The 16728-nt window shown below is 38.8% G+C and overlaps 1 protein-coding gene across 1 annotated transcript in view; it reads right to left on the bottom strand.

Annotated features, from left to right (window-relative positions):
• Positions 1 to 16728, bottom strand: part of LOC129629705 (IQ domain-containing protein M-like) — a 117305-nt gene that overhangs the window by 95170 nt on the left and 5407 nt on the right. Inside the window, exon 2 of the mRNA XM_055549880.1 lies at positions 10077 to 10195. The gene's annotated coding sequence lies outside the window, so the exon portion shown is untranslated. The remainder of the gene's footprint in view (positions 1 to 10076; positions 10196 to 16728) is intronic.

Raw genomic sequence — 16728 nt, 5'->3', positions numbered from 1 at the left:
TATACACTCTGCAGTCATGCTATTGAATAACTGAAAATTCTAAACAGTTCACATACATGAGAAACATAACCATACTTCATATAATGTCCTTATTTTACACTACAGGGATGTAGTGTAGAAAAACAGTTAGAGAAACAGCCTACAACAGAACAAGAAATGAAACTCCAGAATCCCACTCGATTACTTGGAAACTGTCATTATTGTAAACAGTATACATTTAAACTATCACAATGGAATCTCAAATTTTAAACTCAACACAGAAGGTTAAATACCAGTAGAAAAATAAGTATGGGTTGAGAACTAAAATTGTTTTAATTCCACAACATGATGAGAGTGTGTATACAACTGACTTCAAGAACAACCTAACCAGAGAATAAACTGATGCAAAGAGCATGCCAACCAAAAATCAGCTTTCTGCCAAAGGTTTTCCCCCAGAGATGAATAAAATTTTCTGTAAGTCCATGGAAACTGCAGAATTGGTTTGGTAATGCAATACACTTAGCCACTTTTTATGAATGATTCAACATTTCTGTTCTCTACTAGATAGTATCAGTTCAGTCGCTCAGTCGTGTCCAACTCTTTGCGACCCCATGAACCGCAGCACACCAGGCCTCCCTGTCCAGCACCAGCTCCCAGAGTCCACCCAAACCCATGTCCAGTGAGTCAGTGATGCCATTCAACCATCTCATCCTTTGTCATACCATTCTTCTCTTGTCCTCAATCTTTCCCAGCATCAGGGTCTTTTCAAATGAGTCAGCTCTTTGCATCGGGCGGCCAAAGTATTGGCGTTTCAGCTTCAAAATCAGTCCTTCCAATGAACACCCAGGACTGATCTCCTTTAGAATGGACTGGTTGGATCTCCTTGCAGTCCAAGGGACTCTCAAGAGTCTTCTCCAACACCACAGGTCAAAAGAATCAATTCTTCAGTGCTCAGCTTTCTTTATGGTCCAACTCTCACATCCATACATGACTACTGGAAACACCATAGCCTTGACTAGACGGACCGGCAAAGCAATATCTCTGATTTTTAATATGCTGTCTAGGTTGGTCATAACTTTTCTTCCAAGGAGCAAGTGTCTTTTAATTTCATGGCTGCAGTCACCATCTGCAGTGATTTTGGAACCCCAAAAAATAAAGTCTGTCACTGTTTCCAGAGGGTTTAGACGATGATATAAAAGCTGGCTCCACACTGGGGCCCGTGCAGCTAAGCACTGGTGCAGTGTGCACTTGCAGCAGGCTATCCAGAAAAGATAAACTGTCTGTGCCCTTGACTGGGCACCTGTGACTTTGGAAAATTAAATTTCACATTCCTTCTTTATGAGGTCAACAGAAATCCCTTGATGGAATTTCAGCCTAATTAAGAAGTGTTAAGAGAGGTTCACATTTCCTTACAAGTTCACATAAACACTCCACTGCTATAAAAAGTAGACAGTTACCCTCTGATTGAAGAAAACTAATGAATCCACAGCATTGATCTCCAAGATCATCAAGAGAAACTCAAATGTGTTTTCCTTTTGTAGTTTTGAGCTATAAAGTGTTCAGGGTCAGAGCTACACAAAGCTTTTTCTGTACCCAAAGGGAGTGAGAGGCAAGAGACACGTATTTTCCTTTTTCACATTTTACCACCAGGCACATCTTTCCCCACCAGCTGTCAATTCTTTTCCTCCATGCCTCCTGGTGCCCCTTTCCTCTAACTTCACCAGCTTCTAGTTCACTCCTGTCCTTTCCTGCTTCATAACTATAAAATCAGACAAAACTAAAGGCTATTTAAGTAAAATTCATTCAAAGTATAAATATATATATATTTAAATAAGGATGCAATAAGTTGGTTTTTAGTTTTTCTACCTTTGCCAAAACACAAATTTGTCACAACAAAACTTTCACGAGCTCTGTTATAATACTTTCAGTTATGGTTCCATGCTAGGGGGCTTTAAGAATTAGTCATTCAACAGATATTTACTAGCTTTGTGAAATATCCAGTTACTGACAGAATCTATAAGGATAAATGATGGGGAAGGGAATATCTATAAGACACTTAAACCTACCTTCAACGCCCCTAAAACTTTTTAAAAACAAGAAAAAAACAAGGCAAATACCTAAATATTTAAATAGCAAAATAACATTCAAACTACATAATACTACTGAGGCAAGGTGGCACAATTACCTTTCTCCTTTCAAAACACACTGAAATGAATCTAAAAATGTAGAAATGGGAATATAAAAACAAAAGTGAGTGAGGTAGGACAGCTAGTGGACTGTAAACTCTAAGCGGTCTACAATGTTTAATGACTTCAGAGAAGACAGGACACCAATAGGATTACTGTAGCGACTCTGTGTGACGACAAAGCCTGGGAGCGGATAAGGGCTGCACAGAAGATAGGTCTGTTTCACCCAAGAGAGAACTCCAGAAAGGTTCTAACAACATAAGCTGGAGGCCTAGGAGACAAGAGTAGGTTTTACCACAATACTGAGGGTACTTGAATAAGGGACTGACCACTGAACAGCTGAACAAATCTCTCCCACTTTCACTTTCAGACAGCAGGCAGAAATGCCATGTGACAGAGCCCATCGCCAAAGAATTTAAATGATTTTTCTTGGAAGGGCAAGACTCCAATGGACACCACCAGACTGTCAATTATACAGTACTTATCTTAAGTTCAGTGCACATGTATTTACCAGTTATCATGCCTATTCAAGTACACACAGACTCTTTCCTTCATGGGAAACAAGAGGTAAAAAATAACAAAAGAAAGCAGTGCCCACAAGTTATGAGCATCACACTTCCCCAAAAACATGCATCACCGGTCATCTGAGAAAAATCAATAGCACAAGAGAAAGTCTAAGAACTATCCCACCCATATAATAAAAACAGGTGGCTGGGTTGGAGAGCAGTGATTAGAGAACAAGATTTTAAGGGAAATTAAAAGTATTAATTTAGTTTTAATTAATTATTAAAAGTATTAATTATTAAAATTCAATGGAAGAACTATAAAATAAAGTCAAAAAATCATAGAGTAAGAAGAAAAAGATAACAAAGAGGTAAGGTAGGTAGAGATGTAGATATTCCAGCCTTTATTGTTCTTTACTACTGCTGCTGCTGCTGCTGCTGCTAAGTCGCTTCAGTCGTGTCCGACTCTGTGCGACCCCTGAGACGGCAGCCCACCAGGCTCCCCCATCTCTGGGATTCTCCAGGCAAGAACACTGGAGTGGGTTGTCATTTCCTCCTCCAATGCATGAAAGTGAAAGGGAAGTCGCTCAGTCGTGTCCGACTCTTAGCGACCGCATGGACTGCAGCCTTCCAGGCTCCTCCATCCATGGGATTTTCCAGGCAAGAGTACTGGAGTGGGGTACCATTGCCTTCTCCGGTCGTTTACTACAGGGGTCCCCAAATGAGGCTCCTGGCCCCAGACCACTAGCAACCTGTGGCCTGTTAGGAACAGGGCCACACAGCAAGAGGTGAGCAGCAGGTGAGCGAGTGAAGCTTCATCTGTGTTTCCGGCCGCTCCCCATCACTCCCCATCACTGAGCTCTGCCTCCTGTCGGATCAGCGGCAGCATTAGATTCTCTTAGGGGCATGAACGCTACTGTGAACTGCGCATGTGAGGGATCTATCTGGGTTGCCTGCTCCTTCTGAGAATCATCCCGAAACCATCCTTCATCCCCCAGTTCATGGAAAAATTGTCTTCCATGAAATCGGTCCCTGGTGCCAAAATGGTTGGGGGCCATTGCTGTATATACTTTTATATATTTTATGTACTTTGTTTATATACAGTGGGCCCCAACCTTTCTGGCACCAGGGACCAATTGCGTGGAAGACAAAATCTGCAAGGAGACAAGAAACTCATAATCAGGAGAATGTATATACAGCAGAAGCAAGATACAATGGTTGAAAAGATAGGAGTATTCAGGAAATAAATGGAAACTCTAAAAAAAAACTAAAGAAAATCCTAAAATTGAAAAATATAATTATCTGAAATTTTAAAATTCATTGGGCAGACTTAAATTCAGATTGCACACTGTAGAAGAAATAGTACTGAAACTGAAGAGGGGTCAAAATGATACAATTTAAACTGAGTATAAATAAGGACAGATGGACAACATTTTAATTATTTTGAACATCACCTTTCATTCCAAAAATTATCTCAATTTGGATTCAATGATACATGATATGGTCACCCTAGCTATAAGATATGAAGCCGTAGCTTCTGACTTTCCAGATTTGATTTTTTTCTAAACTGGTACAAATGAGATCATTTATTTCCTCCCAAGTAATGTATCTGTGTAATTACAGGTTATAGGTTATAATATTATAGGTTATTACATTATAAGGTTAAAAGCTCTAACATGGTAGGTGATGTCTGGACTCCAATGTGGTTTTCAGTTTTCCATGGGTGTGATTGACCAAAAATATGTTAGCTTGCTTTTCTACTCACATATGTTGTTCTATAAGAAGAACAAGTCTAACAATTCCTAAAATAAGTAGATTATATTTCAAAGGCTTTACAATTTAGAGCAAGATTAAAAAAAAAAAAAAGAAACACCTGCTTAAGCTAAAATATTTTCCAAGCCTACCAAGGACACAACTACATTGCACTATCCCTGCCATGTAGCAAACATTTAAAAAAAATGTATCTGAAAGAAACATTTCTTTCAACCAATAGAGCTGCAAAATTGCTTTACTGAATAATTCTGAGACCTCCTCTCTGCTTTTGACAATAATTAGTCTTACAACACTGATTATTTATTCCCTGAAGCTTAAAATATAAATAGTTTAATTAAATTGCTTTCCTCTAGTTAATGGAAGTTTAATGAATAATGTTTAATTGAATTAAACATTTGTTTAATTGCTTAAACATTAAGCAATTGTTTAATGAATAAAATATAACAGCACTGTATATGTTTTATGGCATTTTTCGAATACAGCTTGTCTGTTTTTAAGGTCTATATTTTCTTTCCCATATATTAAGATATATATTACACAAAACATAACACAAATTTAAGACAAAAATACAAAACCATTTCTCCAGAGTGCCCAGTACTATTGACTTAAGGCCTTCATTATAGAGAAAGAACTGGCCCACAACCTTTCAGAGCTGAAAGTTTGTCTTTGCCATTTTCCCACTCCTCTTTCTTCACTCACCTCCTAGCGCCTGTCTCATCTTCCCGATCCCAAATACCCAGGGCCCTCACACTCTCCTTTGGAGGTCAAAAGTGAGCCCACTTCAATGTCCTCTGCTCAGGCTTGCCTTACACTTTAGAACTCCGGGGAATAAGTTATTTCCCTCTTCTCTCTTCCTGACCCGCATCAAAACTTCCATCAACTAGAGAAAAGCAATGTAACTAAACTAAGCTACATTAGATTGTGAATGATTGATTAACAGACTACTCAACCCTCCTCCCTGGGATATTTTTATTTTAAAAGAGGACACTGTAATCTAAGTAAATCTGTAATAGGCAAAATTTGAAACAGTTCATAAAAGTAGTGAGAAATATACAGGCTTCTCTCAGAGAGAGATGTTTTAATACAAAACCTTGTGAGGGTCCTTAAATTATCTCTGTTGTTGGCCACCTACTCACCTTCAGCTCCTGACTTGGAGAATAAAGTGTTGACTGAAATGCCCTTTTCCAGTTGTATAAGTGAACAGAAAAGTACTCTCAGAGGAGAGGATTTGACTTTGAAACAGACTTCAGAAATTGAAGTATGGTTTATTACTCCTCTGGGTGAACTGAGAAATACAAATGCTTCTTTTAACTTGGAGTCAAATTCCTAAGAACCATCCTTAAATAACACATATCACTATGACAAAGGTCATATCCCCTGTCATGTAGAAAATACCCTACAGATACTCTTTTTATACTGATGACACTTTTTTTAGGACTTCCCTGGTGGCTTAGTAGGTAAAGAATCTGCCTGCACTGTGGGAGACCTGGGTTCAATCCATGGGTCGGGAAGATCCCCTGGAGGAGGGCATGGCAACCCACCACAGTATTCTTACCCGGAGAATCCCATGGACAGAGGAGCCTGTTGGGGTACAGTCCATGGGGTCACAGAGTCAGACATGGCTGAGTGACTAAGCACAGCACACGTTTTTAACTTTTAATTGGAAGACAGGAATGATCCACAGAAGTATATGATACAACCCTGTCTTACAAAAATGCAAATGAGAATATTATGATAAGTGAGCCTCTACAAACTTCATGGTAAAACTCAGCTTCTCATCTCATCTATCCTGCCTTCCAGATCATACACATCCACATCCACACACACACACACACCCCCTCAAGTGACAATAAAAACTCCTATTCCCCAACTATTATTTATAGTGTTTTCTATTAAAAGTCAGCTACATTTCACCTAAACATTTTGCAATAATATTGATAATTAAAATTACTAACATATCTCTATTGTTTATAACTAGGTTAGAAGTTATTACAACATCCTTTTGGTTTCAATTGACAATGTACTTTTTTCTGTCTTGTCCCAGGTATAAAATGCAAGGAAAAGAACTGTTTATACTTTGCCTCCAGTTCGAGTGATGTAAACTGAAGAAAGATCTACTCTGTCGCCTTCCCCTACAAGGTGATGACACAGACCTCTCTGGTCACGATAAAAGCCTCTAACATTTTATTGTAATACTTGTAAAAATCGACAACTTGACTCTGGTTATGAAACAACTGCATTAATATCTCAGAGTTTGTGGTATCTTTCTGCAGAAATAGCAGGCTATACATAGCCCATGACAAATTTTTTCACTGCGGTAAAATATGTACTTAGCCTTTGGTCAACCTTTTCACTGCAGTTTACTTTACTCTGTCTTAATTTTTTAAATTTACATGGGTGGTTACATATAATACTTTCACACAAGAAAGACATAGTTGCAGTATCCATTTTTCTTTTTAGCTCAAAAAATAAATCCTTCAGAGGTAAGTAAACTTTCTACAGTAGACCCTGGTGCACTATTAGTATAAGATCTGCCTTCTGAAAGCTTCCCACTCAAAGGAACATTTTCATTAGGTACATTTAAATATATTGCCCTATTCACAGCAAGATAGTGTATTAAACAAAAGATTCTAATTTGGTCTTTTTTTAAAAAAAGGACATGAACTTACAAGAACAGAAAGAACAGGAAAGGAAACATGGTAACGAAGTTTTAGAAGAAGGAAAGCAGGCACACAAGTAGTAACTGAACCACCAAAGACAAGAAAGCTCAGTCTTGAGTGGGCAGTGGGAACAGCCAAGAAGTAACTAGCTACATTCGGAGAAGGCAATGGCACCCCACTCCAGTACTCTTGCCTGGAAAATCCCATGGACGGAGGAGTCTGGTGGGTTGTAGTCCATGGGGTGGCTGAGGGTCGGACACGACTGAGCGACTTCACTTTCACTTTTCACTTTCATGCATTGGAGAAGGAAATGGCAACCCACTCCAGTACTCTTGCCTGGAGAATCCCAGGGACGGGGGAGCCTGGTGGGCTGCCGTTTATGGGGTTGCAAAGAGTCGGACACAACTGAGAGACTAAGCCCACCACTACCCAACTAGCTATACAACAGGTTCCCCAAATGCTCTGCAACTGGTAGCATAAGTTTCTCTAAAATGGGAGAAAGGTGGGGGAGCCAGGTGAGAAGCTAAAATGAGCGCTGGGTAAGAGCTATTTGAGAAGTGGTTAAACACCTACATATCTTCCCCTACTCTCCTGAGTTAAGCCCCTCACCCTGCTCCATCTCCACCACACCCACTGAAGAGTCTGGAAAAGGGGAAAACAGAGGGTCATTGAGTTGGGAGGATCCCAAGAAACTGAGGATACAGTAACTCTACAGAAAACAAGGGGATTGAGTAACCGCACATATGGGAGGCTAGGTGCTGAGACACTGTCTTTCCACCCCCACAGCCCATTTCCTAGTGTCAGAAGACTGGCAGCAGAACTTTTCCTTCCAGAAAAGGCAGAACACATTTCTCTGTGCTTAGTTGCTCAGTCATGTCTGACTCTTTGTGACCCCGTGGTCTGTAGCCTGCCAGGCTCATCTGTCCATGGGGTTCCCCAGGCAAGAATATTGGAGAGGGTTGCCATGCCCTCCTCCAGGGGAATCTTCCCAACCCAGGGATCAACCCATGTCTCCTGCATTGCAGGCAGTTGCTTTATTGTCTGAGCCACCAGGGAAGCCCAAGAATACTAGAGTGGGTAGCCTATCCCTTCTCCAGGGTATCTTCCCAATTCAGGAATCAAACTGGGGTCTCCTGCATTGCAGGTAGATTCTTTGCCAGCTGAGCTACCAGGGAAGCCTTTCTCTAGGGAGTTTAAATGCCTAATTTAAATATTCAATGGCCCACCTAGATAACTCACAGCTGGAGGAAGCACAAGCTGGAATCAAGATTGCCGGGAGAAATACCAATAACCTCAGATATGCAGATGACAACATCCTTATGGCAGAAAGTGAAGAAGAACTAAAGAGCCTCTTGATGAACGTGAAAGAAAAGAGTGAAAAAGTTGGCTTAAAGCTCAACATTCAGAACACAAAGGTCATGGCATCTGGTCCCATCACTTCATGGCAAATAGATGGGGAAACAGTGGAAACAGTGGCTGACTTTATTTTTCCAGGCTCCAAAATCACTGCAGATGTTGATTGCAGCCATGAAATTAAAAGACACATTCCTTGGAAGGAAAGTTACAACCAACCTAGACAGCATATTAAAAAGCAGAGACATTACTTTGCCCACAAAGGTCCTTCTAGTCAAGGCTATGGTTTTTTTCAGGATTCATGTATGGATATGAGAGTTGGGCTATAAAGAAAGCTGAGTGTCAAAGAATTGATGCTTTTGAACTGTGGTATTGGAGAAGACTCTTGAGAGTCCCTTGGACTGCAAGGAGATCCAACCAGTCCATCCTAAATGAGATCAGTCCTGGGTGTTCATTGGAAGGACTGATGTTGAAGCTGAAACTCCAATACTTTTGCCACCTGATGCCAAGAGCTGACTCATTGGAAAAGACCCTGATGCTGGGAAAGATTGAGGGCGACCCTGATGCTGGGAAAGATTGAGGGCAGGAGGAGAAGGTGACGACAGAGGATGAGATGGTTAGATGGCATCACCAACTCAATGGACATGTGTTTGGGTGGACTCTGGGAGTTGGTGAGGGACAGGGAGGCCTGGTGTGCTGCGGTTCATCAGGTCGCAACGAGTCAGACACGACTGAGCGACTGAACTGAACTGAACTGAGCTGAAAGCTCAAATTTGACACTGCTAAAATGCTGTGAGCTCTCAAGCAGCTTTTTATTTAGGGAATATAGGCCAAAACCAACTACTTATTTAAAATACAACATTTAGAACACAGAGATTTATTCAGAGAGGAGAAAACTTTTCTTTAAAACCAGAGTAAGACATCAAGATACCTCATTTAAGATTACAAGAGACCAAGCTGCCACAAATGAGAACAACCACAAAAAGAACTTTTAGAAACCAAAAAGCATAATAAAAGAAATTTAGAAATCAATATGAGTTAGAAGATAAAACTGGAGATAGCTCACAGAAAATAGATCAAAAGGATAATGAGATTTTTTTTATAAACGGGAAAGGAAAGATATGAAAGGTAGGTGAACAGTCCAGGAGGTCTACCAGTTGTAAAGCAGGATCTCCAGGAAGAGAAAGATCATCACACAGTTCAAGAATATTTGTTCAACTCTCTAACCAGATCAATTGAGGTTTGAGGAAGAACCAGGTACCCGTTGGTGCAGTTTCTCTACATGTTCAATTTCAAGCAGAAAATAAATCTAGACAGTACCAGATCCCTGGAGCCAAATAGAAGATTTTTTTTTTTTTCATTACAAGAATACTGTTTAAATCATCTTTTTACTGAGCTGGAGCAAAGGGATAAATCTTTCAATAAGGGATACCTTGAAAGAACTCTTTCACTGATTAGTCATCAACAATGTTCTTCTTTCCTTTGAAAAACAAAGAAATCAGTGGGTGCCAAAATTATTATTCCAGAGTCTTTAGCACAGATTGCCTATTGAATATTCTCACAACCAGAGAAAGTACAAAATCTGTTCTGACCCATTTAGAGCCCAAAGCTTCATTACGAACCTCCCAAGAACTGGAAATCTGCACTTCATTAGGAACAGGCTGGGATCCTGGGCTTCATGAGGAAGTTGCCCGAATAGCAGGAGGCAGTTGGAAGAAATCTTCTGGATTCCTTTACATTTCTAAAAATAAACAGGAGACTCTCTTGATGAGCTTAAGATACAGAAAATCAAAAAAGCTTAGGCCCTAGGTTCTTTAATACTCATCAAAATAAAACCTGTTCTAAAGTTATAATGATCTTAGTTGCATGATAAAACCTAATTCCTATACCTTTTTAATTCTTTTTCAATCTTTTATTATCCAATTATACATTGTTTTAAAATTTTAAAACTAATTCCAAATAAGTAGTCAATAATCGAAATAGTTTTCTAGATCATGGCAACCCTGTGATCACTTCCTCCTCTCACATATGCCTGTCTTTGTTAGACACCAGAAAAATTCTAGAATCAGAGTATTTCCTTGTGATATACTTGATGATGATCACTGGGTGTTACTATCACATTACTTGTATCAAGGTAAGCTTTTCTAGTCCAGACAAGAGTACAGGCTCCTTTGTGAAGAACACCAAAATTGACCACAGAAAGCACAAAATGCCTCACAGAAGAAAGTCTCTACTTTTAACATTTAAGATTTAAAAGAATCAATAAAAGTTCACTGAAGGATGAACATTCTCAGATATGGAAAATGATATTTAAAAACTGCAAGACATTCCAAGAGGAAATACTGCAATGCAAATTTCCATCAGATACTGATTAAGTAATTTCACTCCAAAATGATAATTTGTGTTAATATTTCCATATTAGAAATCATGTTGGAAGCCTGTAATGTCCTCTCCTGGAAAACAAATAATTACCTATACTATTTTGAAAACAGCTCTAGAAAATGATGAGCTCTTATCACCAGAATTGTATTCGTAAGCTGTTCTTAAAGAACAATCCAGTCCTTATCAAACTAATTACCTAGTTATTTTGAGTCTATAGAATAATTACTCAAGATGGAAAAAAGTGACATTTTTACACTTAACCACTCCAAAAGAATAGACTGATAATATTTCTTAGTATGTTTTCAGAGATCCATGACAGCTTTTTTCTTAACAAATCACAAATATCAACAAGGTATACAGAATAATTATCCCAAAAATCACTATTTCTGTTCCATCTCATTAGCAACAGTTAAGAAGAATATCTCTAAATAATTTCTTTGACCTATCATTAGCATTTGACCCAATGGACAAAGACCATCAATAGCAAAAATGTACAAAGTTTATATAAATCCTATATATTAGTTGCCATTTAGGAATCTAAATCATATTACTACAGTGAAAATCTGGGGTGTTTCTCATGCATCACTCAACACAAATATTTCAAGACAGTAAACAAATTTATGTCCAAGTACATTTTAAGAATCCATATTTGAACAACATGATTTAGCAATAGAGTTGACTTTTTAAAAGAAAGTAACAAAAGTAGTGTGCTACTCTCTGAGGAGGGCATGATTTTATCTTCTCTTTGTAAGAAGGCTCTCAAAGCAGTGTTAGCTCTGCTACAACAGTCCTGGCAGCTCGACATTATGCTCAATGCATTTAATTTGCTAACGTTCTTCAGCTTATAAATGGCAATGTTTAAGTAGCCCAAGTAAGGAAGTCTAATCAAAGCTCTATGCAATATAGTTTATAACTCAGGTTGCATGAGGATGCCATACTATCTAAAAATCTAAAATCAGACATTAACCAGGAAGGCTTTAATTGCTTTTTATACACAATGTGGTACAGTAGTAACCTCCACGTTGATTTTTTTCCCTCTGAGTCCACTTGCTTTTCTTCCTATGAGACACAGAACTCATAGCTAACTGATAACATTCCCCTGTCTGGAAAAACACGAAACCTTGTTGACTACATATCTCAACGTCTTTAGGCATAAAAACTATAAATTTTGTCAAATCCTAAGAAAATTTAGTTATTTTGACATATCCTACAAAAACAAAAATGTGCCTTACAGAATAACTTAGAAGCCTTTTTTAAAAAGATAATGAATACTACTTAATTGATATTACTTAACCACTTACCTTGTTGGCTAAGCTCCAATAAAACGTCAAGAAACAAACTCAGTGCCCCAAAGTTACAATGATCTTAGTTGCTTGATAATATCTAATTCCTGTATGCTTCTTTTATTCCTTTTTAATCTTTAATTATCCAATTGTACACAGTTTTACATTTTTAATGCCAATTCCAATAAGTAATGAATGACTGAAATAGTTTCCTACATTATGGCAGCCATATGATCATTTCCTCCTTCTCACTTATGCCCACCTTCATCAGACACCAAAAAAAATTCTAGAATCAGAACATTTCCTTGTGATGTACTAGATGATGATCATTGGTTGTTACTACCACATTACTGAGCTATCTGTAAAGAACACCACAATGAATCACAGAAAACATAAATTCCTCATGGTCTCTACTTTTGACATTAAATATTTAAAAGAATCAATAAAACTTGAGTGAAGGATGAATATTCTTTATTTCTTAAAATACTTAACATTATAGTAACAGTATAAAATTAGTGTTGTCCATGATGATTAAAACTTCAGTATTCATAAATGCCAAATATTCAATTACATCAAAAGCTTTGATCATTTTCAATGTTGGATTCCAATGCAATATCAAATGTAAAACTATCGAATGTCCGGTTGCTAGATCTAGGATACTGAAATAACACTGCAGCCATTTCTGACTGGTTTAAACTTAAAAGACTTAGCTCAGTTTGACTGAACTTAGTGGCAAATGGACTAAACATTGTGATCTGTACCTTATTTTAATACACACACACTATGATGTCTTCAAGATGGATACCCTGACATTGATCATTTTTCTCTTTATTGCATCATCAAATGGTGGACCTCAGCTGGGGTGATTTTTGTCCCTCTGGGGACATCTGGCAATATCTGAAGACATTGATGGTTGTGACAACTGGGGGTGGTGCTACTGGTATCAAGCTACCTACAAAGCACAGGACAGCCCCTTACCCACCATAAGGAAGTGACAGCCCCAAGTTACAATATTGTGCAGGCTGAGAAAGTTACAAGGACTGCTGCTGCTGCTAAGTCACTTCAGTCATGTCCGACTCTGTGTGACCCCACAGACGGCAGCCCACCAAGCTCTGCTCTCCCTGGGATTCTCCAGGTAAGAACACTGCAGTGGGTTGCCATTTCCTTCTCCAATGCATGAAAGTGAAAAGTGAAAGTGAAGTCACTCAGTCGTGTCTGACTCTTTACGACCCCATGGACTGAAGCCTACCATGCTCCTCCGTCCATGGGATTTTCCAGGCAAGGGTACTGGAGTGTGTTGCCATTACCTTCTCCAGTTACAAGGACTAACATTCAAAAATTCATACTAATGTGCTATTCCTCAGGTCACAATAAAGAAGGAGAACTCAGGCTGACAGTTCATAACTGCTTCTATGGTCAATTTAACCCTGGAATTTATTCCACATTTGGGCACTCAGAGCCCATATTCATTAAGTTCTGATTCTAGTCACATCCTTTCATTCATTCAAAAATCTTTTTTATGCCATTTCAGGCCAATGCTGGAAGATTCCTCTGTATAATTAAAATTAAGTACAAGGTTTAATAAAAGCCCTCAGGGTCATATCTGTTTTGAACAAAAGCTCAAAGAGAAGCTAAATAGAATACATTTAATCTATCGCTAGCTCTTCAATATACTCCCTTTAAGCCATTTAACTTTTACTCCCCAAATGAAGCTGATTGTTCACCTGTAATTTTCATGTTTTTATTACAGTTCTGACAGTTCTTTAAAATTTCAGCCCTAATCACAAAGAGAGATGCTCTAAAATGCAAATGAGATGTCCTCATCATATTAAAAATTGAATAGTGTCACACAAGAAATAACCAAAGCTGAAGTTCTGATAGATGCTTTCTATGAAATATGAAATAGCCAAGTAACAAACTTTAAGATATGCCTTAAATTTATATGCTTCCAAGCTATTCAGATATAAAGCAAGCACTAACAAATGGGCAACCTTGTCCACTGCAAGGCTAATAAATCAAAACCACCAAGGTAAGTTAACTGCATTTCCAGTGGGTGCAGATTTATCATCAGAGGCCTGATAATCATGCAGCAACTAAAAAAAGCTATGTGTTTTCCACGACCTTGGTCATAAGTCACCAACAACACTGACTTGTAACTTTTCACTGGTATGTCACACTAGGCACACTCTAAAAAAGATTTCATGATTTTGGGACTTCTGAATGAACACACATGTATTCATTTCGTTATATCTTTTTTTTTTTTTTACATTAGAACTCGGTATAAAAACTGTGAACATCTAATATATGAAAAATAAGATAGTGGATAAGAAAACTAAAAAAAATCAGGACGTAAATGTTCAGAATTTTTATGAAAATATAAAGCTAGCTAGAAGCTTGAAGTTTTCAAAATGCAGAAAGGCTCCAAATTTTCACCTTTTCAGCAATTACTGTATCTCTTATGTCTGGCAATTCCTCTTCACTGGATTCCCAATACCAAACTGGTAATAAAGTAAGCAGGAATGTCATCAAGGTTGAAATGAAGTCAGAGAAGCTTTGAAGCATTCCATTCTGTAAGTAGTTTTATTTTGATCTCTACATGTGGAGAAAGGCCCAGCTGCCACAAATGTTTCAAAGAGGAGGAAAGTAGTTAAGAGATGCTGATAACTGTCTAGGCTTTTCAAAGATTAACTCAAATAGGGCAAATCCTTTCAAGAACACAAAGGGACAAAATAGGGAATAAATTGTTGCAACAACAGGCAACAAGTCAAGGTATGTTTATCAAACTCAGATACTGGCTCCCAAGTTTTGAATGAAAGAGAACAGAAATGATTAGATTTTTTAATATTTAAATAAAGATTTTTTGTTTTTGCCTTAGGACAATAGGCCAAGTAGCCAGAAGAGAAAATGTTGAGGAAGTGCATCATCTGAAGAATTGCTTAAAATTAAAAGCCTGAATTAGAATCTTGATAGGAATCCTTACAGCATGAATAGCTTTAGGCTAGCCAGGTAATCAATCACTCAGAGCCTCTGCTTTTTGCTGTTGTTCACTTCGCTTTATTTTGCTTTGCTTTAGTGTTGGTTCTGATTTGTTTTAAGGTATAAAATAGAGATTATAAAATACATCCTCCAGAAGGATTATGTGGGCTAATGTATGTAAAGAGCCTGAAATACATATTATGTAAAAAATTAAAAGTGGCAAAGTAGGTTATGGAGAAGGCATGTCTCTATGTCAGAAGACAAAGAGCAAAGACAGAGGGTGGGGAGGAGTCAACATACTGGATCCCACACACCTTGCCAGCCCTCACTCTAAAGACAGCCCAGAGATTTTCTGACAGCAAGCGGGGTAACCAAGTCGGTCAGGAAACTCGAGATTCTAACAATAATAGTAGTTAATGTGCCAGACCACAATCCAATTCAGGTGGTTCTATCATTTTTTCTTATAAGCTATTTTCTTCTTAGATTTTTTTTTATGTGGACCATTTTAAAAGTATTTATTGAATTTGTGACAATATTGCTTCTGTTTTATGTTTTGATTTTTTGGCCACGGGGCATGTGGGATCTTAGGTCCCTGACCAGGGATCAAACCTACACCCCCTGCATTGGAAGGCAAAGTCTTAACCCTAGACCACCAGGGAAGTCCCTATCATTTTCAATTAGTATTCTATAGCTGCTGCTGCTAAGTCACTTCAGTCGTATCCGACTCTGTGTGACCCCATAGACGGCAGCCCACCAGGCTCCCCCGTCCCTGGGATTCTCCAGGCAAGAATATTGGAGTGGGTTACCATTTCCTTCTCCAATGCATGAAAGTGAAAAGTGAAAGTGAAGTCGCTCAGTCGTGTCCGACCCTCAACAACCCCATGGACTGCAGCCTACCAGGCTCCTCCGTCCATGGGATTTTCCAGGCAAGAGTATTCTATAGCAGCAGGACCCAAAGATCAAAGAAATTAAGGAACCTGCCCAGGTTACAGGTAGCAAATGGGAGGCGGGGACCCTCAAGAAGTACTAGAACCAAAAGCAAGCTCAAGAACAGACGGCCATTAGTGTAGAGAGGGTGCCATCCATGATGAGTCCTGGATGCTGGCTTCTCACCAAGTGTCCCTTTTGGGCCTGCAGCTGGGACTAATTATTCTTCCAGACACAACTCTCCTATAGTACCCTACCTTCCCTCATGGGTACAGGGTCTGGTGCTTAAGCAGGGATTTGGGAGAAGACCAACGTTTTAGCAAAGAAGCGAAGATGAACAACAGAATTGGGTTCCAGGAGAGTCAAGCTTGAATGAGTGGTATGGTCAGAAACAAGTGTACAACACCAAGACAATATATAAGATTGTTCTTGGTGCTTGCTATACAGTGTCTGAGAGAATGCAAAGGTAAAAACTGAAGAAGCCAATTTTGACAACAGCAGAAAGGGCAAAAACAAGGTCTGGAAACAGCAGGCAAAGACAAAAAGTCAAGAACTAAATATATTCAGGAATGAATCAGAAAACCAGGAGCAAAAGCAGAATGAAAGCAAAAGGCTCCAGACATTTTGCCTTGAACAGGAGGATTCAATGGAGCGGAGTCAAATGAGTGGAGGGGAGTCAACACCCCAGGGGTCACCCTCAACCACT

This window comes from Bubalus kerabau, chromosome 16 (genome assembly GCF_029407905.1).
Source record: "Bubalus kerabau isolate K-KA32 ecotype Philippines breed swamp buffalo chromosome 16, PCC_UOA_SB_1v2, whole genome shotgun sequence".
Classification (NCBI taxonomy): Eukaryota; Metazoa; Chordata; class Mammalia; order Artiodactyla; family Bovidae; genus Bubalus; species Bubalus kerabau.
Note: the sequence above shows the minus strand (reverse complement) of the source record. Positions and strands in the feature narration are given on the sequence as shown.